This window comes from Hibiscus syriacus, unplaced genomic scaffold (assembly GCF_006381635.1).
Source record: "Hibiscus syriacus cultivar Baekdansim isolate YM2019G1 unplaced genomic scaffold, ASM638163v2 tig00111841_pilon, whole genome shotgun sequence".
NCBI lineage: Eukaryota > Viridiplantae > Streptophyta > Magnoliopsida > Malvales > Malvaceae > Hibiscus > Hibiscus syriacus.
The window spans coordinates 1,025,461-1,035,707 of NW_024063196.1; the positions used below are offsets into that span (position 1 = coordinate 1,025,461).

General features: G+C 36.7%; 1 pseudogene; it reads left to right on the forward strand.

The window, feature by feature from the left end:
* The first annotated feature begins 1,227 nt into the window (after positions 1-1,227).
* LOC120172056 lies at positions 1,228-7,805 on the forward strand (annotated as a pseudogene).
* Positions 7,806-10,247: the final 2,442 nt, after the last annotated feature.

Below are 10,247 nucleotides of genomic sequence, written 5' to 3' on the forward strand. Positions count from 1 at the left end.
TTAACATGTAACTTAGACAATCACTAATTTTTTTAAATAAAAAGGGGACGAATTTGGAACATGTGAATAGTCGGATGATCATTTTGTAACTTTTAATAGTCGTGGACTCACAAAGCAGCGTGTTATAGTCGAGAGGTCATTTATAATTTTAATAGTTGGAGGAGTTAACAAATCAACACCCTATTGTCAGTAGAGGTGTGCAAAATTGGTTATGGAATTCGATTCAATCCTAAATTTCAGATATTACAAATAATGATCCGAATCTGATATGAAAATATTGGATATTTAAAATTTCAAATCGGGTATCCAAATTTCCTGATCGGATATCCAAATTTCTGATTGTAACGTATTATTGTTTTACCTAGAAATAATCCTATTTTAGAGAAAGTTTTGTCAACCAAAAATGTTCAAAGAAGCTGGGAAAAGGTTTCCAGTTTAGGTTTAAACTTTTAAACAAACATGGTAGTTCTGTGAACCAACTAAATAGCAAAATCACAAGTCTTTTTTTAATAAATGTATTATAACTTATTAAAGATATTTTACCTACTTTTATCATTCACTTTGTGCTTCTATTATCACAAACACCACAATCTTTTTTAAATCCATTTCGTTAACATTTTACTTCTTCAACCATATAGATGGTAGGAGTTATTTGGAAGATGATAAAAGCATTCATTTGTAGATTAATGAGTTTTGAAAGTTTAACCAGATTTGTACTTCAAACGCTGTTCTGAACCCTCAAAGTACCCTTGAGAAAAGAGAAGAAACTAACACTCTTCGCTCGCAAGTTATCAATTTTGGAGAAGTCGATTGCCTTGCAACTTTGGGGTTTATGTGGGCAACACTGGTTCTCCTTGGAGTCTGATTATTTCATGAAAGATATGACTATTGGTCTAGAGCTAAAGGTACATTTTTTTTTTTAATATTTAGATAATTCGAAATTGAAGATTTTTGTGATTCATGTGTAATTTGATTATTCGAATTTTTTCTCGTATCATCATATACACATACCAGATTATTCAGATTGAATTTTTTTGTACACCCTCAATTATCTATCGGGAGATAATTTGTGTAATTTACCTATAAAAATAAAAATATTAAAATTAAATAAATAAATATATATATATTTTTAAAGAGAATCCAACAATTCATAAGCAATAAGAGCGTTATTAATGGGGAGTAGAGGCCCGTATTCCAAACAAGGAAAGCCCAAATTCGTCGTCTCTTTTCTATCATCCTTTCATTTCCCTACCTATATCTGCCTCTGCTTCAAAACGCAGCCGAAAGCAAAGAGACCCCGTACCATTAACTGACCACCTTCGTTTCAAAAACCCTGATATAAAACCCTTAATCCCTTTAAGATACCAAGTCCAATGGTGGAAACTAGAAAGCGAGGCCGGAAACCAAAAGCTCCGGCTTTAACTAACGAAGCCATGGACTTAGAATACGCAAACGCCACAAACGCCGCCCAAAACGCCCAAAATGATGGTTTTATCGCTGAAACAGCTTGGTATCGACAGCTGCCGCTGAAAATGAAATCGAAAACCAGCCACCAAAGCGACGGGGCCGAGGGCGACAAAGGAAGTCTGGGTTGGGGCACACGGAGCATACGGAGCCCATGTGGCGGCTTCCCCAGAACGGAGACCTTATCAAAATGGGGGAGTGTTGTTGGAGCCGCCATCGCAGCCGGTGGCGAATTGGGAGAGCGCGGCGGCGAGAGTGGTTCCCGATGGATGCGGTGGTGAAAGTTTTCTGCGTTCACACGGAGCCAAATTATTCGCTGCCATGGCAGAGGAAAAGACAGTATTCTCAAGTAGTAGTGGGTTTATAACTGGAGGGAAAAGAGTGTTAACGAATGCTCACTCTGTGGAACATTATACTCAAGTGAAGTTGAAGAAAGGGGGTCGGATACCAAGTATCTGGCTACTGTTTTGTCAATTGGGACTGAATGTGATATTGGTAAGGGAAATTTCAACATTTTTATGATTCTCTTTGAAATGTTTTCTGAAGTAGTCACGTGGGTGTTTCATCATATTTTTGTTATAAGAGTATTGAAATGATATTTGTATCGAGTGACATTGTAAGGGTATTGAATTTTTCATTTTTTTCTTTTACATTTTGGGCTTCTTTTCCAGCTCCTTTGGGAATAGTGAAGTTACTGCAGTTCCAGTTATGTGATGTTCTTGTATGAAAAGGGCTAAGGATAAATTATTGATTTTCTTGTTTTAGATCACGCCTAAGTATGTATAGGTTTAGAGCAAATTGCAATAGTCTTTAGATTGGATAGGTGGAAATTTGTGCTACTGATTTATTATGAAAGATAGCTGCTTGTGTTTCAAAGAGAAACTTGATTTATGTAATATGATTGTATGAAAATGGCTATTGATCGAGAAGGGAAATGCTTGTGTTTACTGTCTTATAAATTCTCCTATTTTTGGATGATGCAGCAATGTTAACAGTTGAAGATGATGAGTTCTGGGAAGGTGTTTCACCTGTGGATTTTGGGGATTTGCCTGCACTCCAAGATGCTGTAACTGTTGTGGGCTATCCAATTGGAGGTGACACGATCTCTGTTACTAGTGGTGTCGTGTCACGTATCGAGATACTCTCTTATGTTCATGGGTCAACTGAACTTTTAGGACTACAGGTTGTGAAATAGTTCCCAGCTTCTAGCATGACACTTTGTTTATAAACCTATTGATGTTGATATCATTCTGTAGATAGACGCCGCTATAAACTCTGGAAATTCTGGGGGACCTGCCTTCAATGATAAGAGAAATGTGTTGGTATTGCCTTCCAATCTTTGAAACATGAAGATGCTGAAATATTGGGTATGTCATACTACACCAGTTATAATGCACTTCATCAGGATTATGAAAAGAATGGAGCGTATACAGGTATTATTCCAATAAATACTCATTTATTTAAATCAGTCATTTTGCTTCTTTTTCTGTTTGTTTGTTATTGAAATTAGAAGTGGTTTGACTTCAGTGATATCTGATGTTGTGCTTCAATCTAACTCCTGTCCTTTTCATTTCTATTTTAGGCTTTCCTGCCTGGGTGTTGAGTGGCAAAAGATGGAAAATCCTGATTTGCACTTGGCAATGGGGATGAAACCGGATCAGAAGGGGGTCCTTATTAGGAGAATTGAGCCCACAGCTCCAGAATCTCATCTTCTGAAGCCATCTGATATTATACTTAGTTTTGATGGGGTAAAAGTTGCTAATGATGGAACAAGTAAGTTATTCCCCCTCCCCCTATTTTTAGTAGGATGCCATACATTCATCAAACAATGATGTATGCACGCCTTCTTCTTTTTCTTGTTTAATTTTTTTTTTTTTTTTTTTTTTTTTTTGATAGAAGTGGAGGTCTCATTAAAACTCCTTCGTATTCTTCCACATACTTAGAAGTATGTTGAAGAACAAGGAAGGGAGAAAAGAGTGCCTCATATTTTATTAAATATAATACTAAGTACATGAGGTAACACCAAACCCACATGCGGGAATAAACCACAATACAACCCATATCACCTAGAAATCTTACATCGTCAACCAAAAAGCCCCTAAATCACCTCAAGATGTAAGATAACATAAACAAAAAACCAACAATTACAACCACAAACTTAAAAAATAATTTTTGGTAATTGTTTAAATGCATTATAAATCATTTTAATTAGGTTTTTTGTTTCTTGTCTTTGTTTCATTATTGGAAATTTCTGGGAAAACTGCCCTGTTAGTGAAGTTTGAGGTCTGCATTAGTGGAGTGATACACAATTCAAGAGCTGTTTGATGTACAGTTGTCCTAACCATTGCTCAGAATTTCAAAAGAATCTTAGCACTTACACTTTGTTTCTAGTATTGTACACACACATGCAAATATATGCATGTATGCATTGTATGCTATAATTTACTAATATTTTAGAACACTTTGTCTATTGTCACGAGCTACAGATTCTCATTATTGCTCAGAAATTGGAGAAGATCTTTGCTAAACTTCTGTTCTATTCCTTTACACCGACACTTTGTATTTAATTATTTTTCATGTTTTATCATTTGTTAAAACTACTTGTTTATATCCTAAAGCCAAAGTTACCCATTTTGTGGTCTAATACATACGTACCAGATCATTTTCTTCCACTGTATGGTTATGTTTTATGATTTTCTGTTTGAGTGGTATGGTATGCTTTCTAACTTCCCTGTTTCTGTCATCAACAGTATGGGAAGGATTATGAATTTGATGCACCAGTCAAATTGTGGATAAGCATCTGCATGCAATGTCACAGTCTACAGATGAACAGCTTGTTGTCGTTTCACAGGTCTGTCGTCGTTTACCTTCCAAGATAAAATTTATGAATATAAGAATATTAACATCATACGCTTATGGTCTGGTGCAACACAATGATTTAGTTTTTCTATAGTATTTAAAAAGCACCTAACTTTATTACTTTATTTAGATTTGCGCCTTATACTTTTTGTATACCTAACTAAACCCTTAAGTTTTTAACTTGTAAAGTTCAGGGGCTTTTTTAGTATTTTAGGTTTAACCTTTTAACTTAATAAGCCCTTAAGCTTTTAACTTGTACTATTTAGCCTTCAACTTATTGCTCGGCCTCAACATAAATCAACCTTTTACTTGAAATAAGTGCTTACTTAAGTACATATCAAACCTTGGTTTAAAAAAGCGCGCATCAGGCACGCCTGAGGCGTGATGCGGCCGTTGCGATGGTCAAAGCGCATCTGGCAGCCTGATGCGGTAGGGGGTACATAATGCGGTCTGATGCGCAACTGCAATTGCATTCTTCTTTCCCTTTCGTCCTTGTTCATCTGCTTTTCTCTGCACTCGAGACTACAAAACGCTGTATCCCCCCTGCAAAAAAGAAACAAAACGAAGCTCACTGAAAAGGATTCAACTAGGAGGGGGGGGAAGAAAAGATGATGTGAAAAGAGTAGAAAAATACCTATACATATATATGTCACGACAAGAAGCTAAGCGGCGATCACAAAGCCAACAAGATCGCAAAAAAGGAGATGCGGCTGTGGCACTACCGTTGATACGTGGTTAGTAGAAGCCGATCTTTCCGAAGAAGGGTTTTGGAAGACACCGTGGATGAGAACGTTGATCGAAACGGGAGTTACCGTCGTGGAATTCAAGGTGGGAGGGGAGGATCAGATACGATTGGGTGTCAGTCCACGACTTCCTCCACGTCGAAGGCATCGACGAAGGCGATCCCCGTCATGCTCGTCGTTCTCTTGATGGCTGGCGTGTACGTTTTTCGAGCAACATCGTATTGTTTTTTTTCTCTGTTCCTTTCTCGAGGGATTTGTGAAGAGAAAGGAAAAGGGAGTGGAAATGGAGGATAGTAGGGGGAAGAAAGCAGATAAATTAAAGGATAAGGAAGAGAGAGAGAGAATCTGGGCCGTTACTTGCGGGCACAGGGTCTCAATGAAGTCCACCTCACGCTTTATTTATTGGGTTTATTTATTATATACTTATTAGCGTCCCTCTCGAGCTCAAATATTATGAGCTCGAATCGATTTAAAACTTTAAAATTAAGTTCGAATCGACTCGAAAACTCATGAGTCTAAGTTTTTTAAGCTCGACTCGAAACTCGAAACCATGAACTAAAACTCGAAATGAAAAATAATCTTAAACTTAATTCGATTAAAACTCAAACTCGAATATGAATCTTAAATACATGAAAACTTTATACTGTTTTTTTAAAGAATCAACACATAAATGTTAATATTATTAATAATTTATTTTTTAAAAATAAAATTTTAATATATTATATTTTTGAGTTATTTGTGAGCTTGTCAAGTTGAGTATCAAATAATTGTTTCGGCTTGTTAAGAACTCGAGTCGAGTTCAAGATCGAGCCGAGTCCATTCGAGTTGAATATCTATCGAGCTTTGAACGAGTCGATCTCGAGTAGCTCACGATCTGTTTCGTCTCATTTACCGTCTAGCCCTTCTAGATATAGCAATGGACTGGACTTTTATTTTCTTCATCCGAATCAATAAACCGGGGTTTATTATAATGAACACGCTATAACTATTTTTCTATTCAATATGTAATGATAAACTTAGTTAAAATTAGAAATGAAAATGTGTTATGTAAATTGTAGATTGGGGAGTTGGAGCTGGGGGTTTGCTTGGGCGAATATCGCCTTAAGGTTAAGTCTTTGCTCACTACTATTTTTAAAATTGTGAGGAATTTGTTTATTTATTATGTGTGGAATTTTTTTATTTATTATGTGTGGAAGGAGATGAAGAAGATTTGGTGTTTTCTTGATGATGATCTTACATGGGATGCGGTGGGTAGAGCTTCCGAGGCTAATGAGCCAAGTCATTTCACTAGAGGATCAAGAAGAGAGGTGATGATGGGGTCGGCCCATCAAGAAATGATAAAGGAAAAAAACTCACTCTTCTTGATGAAGATGAGATGGAGGAAGACATTGGAGTGACTGATAATGATGAGGGAGATGGAGACGGAGACGGAGACGTGCTCGTGTTTGATGATGGGGATCTTGGAGACATTTAGTTTGTGACTAGTGAAAGTTTGGAGAACTTTGTGGGGGGAAAGGGAAGTGGGGCTATTGTTGATTTGTCTTTTGGTTGTTTTGATTTTCCTACGCGTACTTGTCTATTATGTTATTCAACATTTATGAAGTACTATTAAACTACTTTTGGTATTAATTGAAGTATTTTTTATATATAAGTATTTACAAGGTATAAATTAGTTCAAAAGTATTTTTTGTAAAAATTGGCGCATCGGGTTCGTGATGCAAGCGCATCACGCATCTCGCATCGGCTCTCGGGACACTAAATGCATCAGAGCGCATCCCGCATTTTAAAACCAAGTATCAAACTAAAAGAGGTCATTCATCTATAAAAAAAAAGTAGAGGGGCTTATTTAAAATAAAGCAGTAAAGTTCAGGGCAGTTAGTATTTTAGCCTTTAGTTTTGTTTTTATTCATGCATTCAAGATCTAATTGCTAACAATTCTTTTTTCTTTATCCTAAGGTGCTTGTGGCTGACATAAATATTGGATATGAGGAAATCGTCAATACCGAGGTCAAGAACGTTTAATGACATTGCCAGTAATTATTATGTCAAAAGTTTGAAGAACACATGTTAACAATTTTCTTTTAACTCCTTTTATCTAGGTTATTGCTTTCAATGGAAAACCCGTGAAGAATCTGAAGAACTTAGCCAAGATGGTTGATAGCTGCAAAGATAAATATTTGAGATTTGACCTGGAATATCAGCAGGTTCTCCCTCTCTCTTACACTATCATGTGCTGGATACGAATACTTTGTTTAGGCTGATTCCCAATTTGTCATGCAGATTGTAGTGCTACAGACCAAGGCTGCAAAGGCTGCAACTTAGATATTCTAACGACACATTGCATATCTTCTGCAATGTCTGATGATCTCAAGTCCTGAGTAATGGTCGAAGGTACACGCTGGGTGATCGTTTTATGTGATCCTCTTGTTGCATGTTTCCTCATGAAGGTACAACATTATTGAGTTGCATCTGCAGATACAAGTAGCACTTGAGAGATACCCCATATTCTTAAGTTTTTCCTTTCATTTGAAGGTTGTAGCCATTGCTGTGTAGGTTGAACACGATTTGCAGATCTTAGTTTTAGTTTCATATCAGAGTGAAGTAGAGAGTTGAAGGTCATTTTTGCTACATCTGCTCAGAAAGCATTTTTGTACCCTTTCCTCCTCACTTGAAGAACCATGATGTATAATCGAGGAAATATGATCACATATTTAATTACCAAATCATGCACATTTTGCTACGCAATGAATGAGGTATCATAACATGAGTTAAAGAATGAGTTTATCAACTATCTTTGCAGATAACCTTTGTTACTTGGCTTAGTGATCACTGAGATTTTCTTGTGTTACATACTCGTATTTGTTTTCTTAAAGATATTTTTCTATTACTTTGAATGTGTCGGGCATGAATGCTACAAGTCTGGTATTGGGCAAGTACCCCAACTACAACCAGAGGAGACTTCATCAGATTTGATTCTTTGATAGCGGATGCTTGTATTAGTTTCCGAGCATATAACTTTTGAGCAATAGATTATCATACAAAGGTGTAGCACAAAAATATGAAAGACAAAGGAAAGAGCAGATGACAGATTTTGGGACAGAAACAGAGAAACTGCAATCGAGTCGGTTGATTATCCATCCTACTTTGTTCTCATAGTTCTCTATCGTTGAAATGTGCATATTTTATTTTCATTGTTTACTGAGCTTGATTGTCCGAACGTATTGAAATTAGAAGACTTCAATACTTTTCTGATTTAAACAATTGTACCTCCACGTTCCTTCTCCACAAATCTGCATCAATAAACTAAGCAATGAATGCCCAGAGCTTGTATATGTCCTGGAAATTGGCTAAGAACCCCAAGCAGCAGTAACCACAGCTATTCCCATATCATTTTCGCCTTTCCCCTTGTTTCCATTTGCACTGTCGGTTTCATTTTCTCCTCTCCGTCACTTTCTCATTCTCTTTGATACTTATCTGCAAACCATATGTGGTGGTAGGAACCCATAGCTGAGGGAAATATTGCAGGTATCGGTACACCCAGTGTAAAATTTAAATATTTTGACCGTTATTTGACCAAGTGTATCGGTACCTCCCAATGGTATCGGTACACTTATGGCTAGGGTTGCACATAATTCGGATTTCAATCCGATCCGGATCGGTTTTTTATCCGTTTTTTCCCATAGAAAAAAAATCGGTTTATAAAATAACCGGTTCGGTTCTAACCGGTTTGGAGGTCCGGATATCCTAACCGGTAACCGGTTTCGGTTTTAAAAAAACCGGTTTTTTAAAAAATCGGTTATAAAAAACCGATTTTAATATTCAGATTGCTCATAGGGAACCGATTCCCCCCCAAGGGGGTACCGATTCCTCACTGAATGGTTTGGCTCCGAGATTCCAGAATGCTCGGAGGGAACCGATTCCCCCATAGGGGTACCGATTCCCCCCTATTCAACGGTCGAAATATTTGAATTTTACACTTAGGGAACCGATTCCCTATGAGAGGAAACCGATTCCCTATGAGAGGGTACCGATTCCCCCATGCTCCAAGCATTTTTTTAAATGTTTTCACACTTAAACGGCTATTATCTTCATTAATTATCACTAACGTTCAAAGTGATTCAAGGTGTATTAAGCAAGCTTAGAAGCCATTGATCAAAGACAAGAAACATCAAGCAACTAGAATCAAGAGATAATCAAAGAGAAAGCATCAACCTCAAGTTCGATAAATTCAAATACTTAATTGAAATACTTAATTAACTCAACATAATTGAAATACTTAAATACTTCCAAGTTTGATAATTCAAATACTTAAAAACTTCCAAGTTCGATAATTCAAATACTAAAAACTTCAAGTTCGATAATTGAAACAAAGTTTACGATAATTGAAATAAAGTATAAAATAAAAGTTCGACTTCTTCAATGTGTAAGTTTGCTTCCAAATCGGCATCAATTGCATCTTCTAGGGTGGTGATATGTTCTTACGAGCCGCTCCATCCAAAATCCTTTAAACAAATGTATACTTCCACCGACTCGGGATTAGTCTTGATCTCCGTTGTGATATAACCCTGCCACTAACAGAAAAAGCGGATTCCGAAGCTACCGTAGAAGCTTGGACGGTTAGTAAATCACGGGCCATGGCGGCTAGAATCGGAAATTGTGCTTCCTTTTCTTTCCACCAAGCCAAAATATCCAAACTTTCAAACTCTTCAAATGTCATTTTTGATAGAAATCGCTGACATGTAATTTTCCAACTCGTACTTGGGGTGGTAGTAGTGATCGTTTGGATTGGGAATTTACAAGAGTGTTAAAGATTCAAATTATGTTACTTGGACATCTACTAGATGATTCCGCATTCATTTCATTTGATCGTGTTACACTACTTGATCCGTATTTAGTTAAATAAATTGCAAACATGTCTCGAAAACATTTGTTAAATAATTTATTTGGTTTGGACAAGTTGGGTTCATCATCGGTTAGATTAAAAGCAAACGCAATTGTTCAATTAGTGTTTCAACCCCACACATTTAACGTTGGGTTTAAAGCGGCGGCACAAGTAAAAATGAGAGGAATCTCCTTAAAATATTTTAAAAGTTTTTCCTTCATGCAAAGCCAATTTCTTGAAAAACTTCGGTTTCAAATTCAAAGTCATTTAGTTGGGTAGCCAACAAAAATATTTGATTA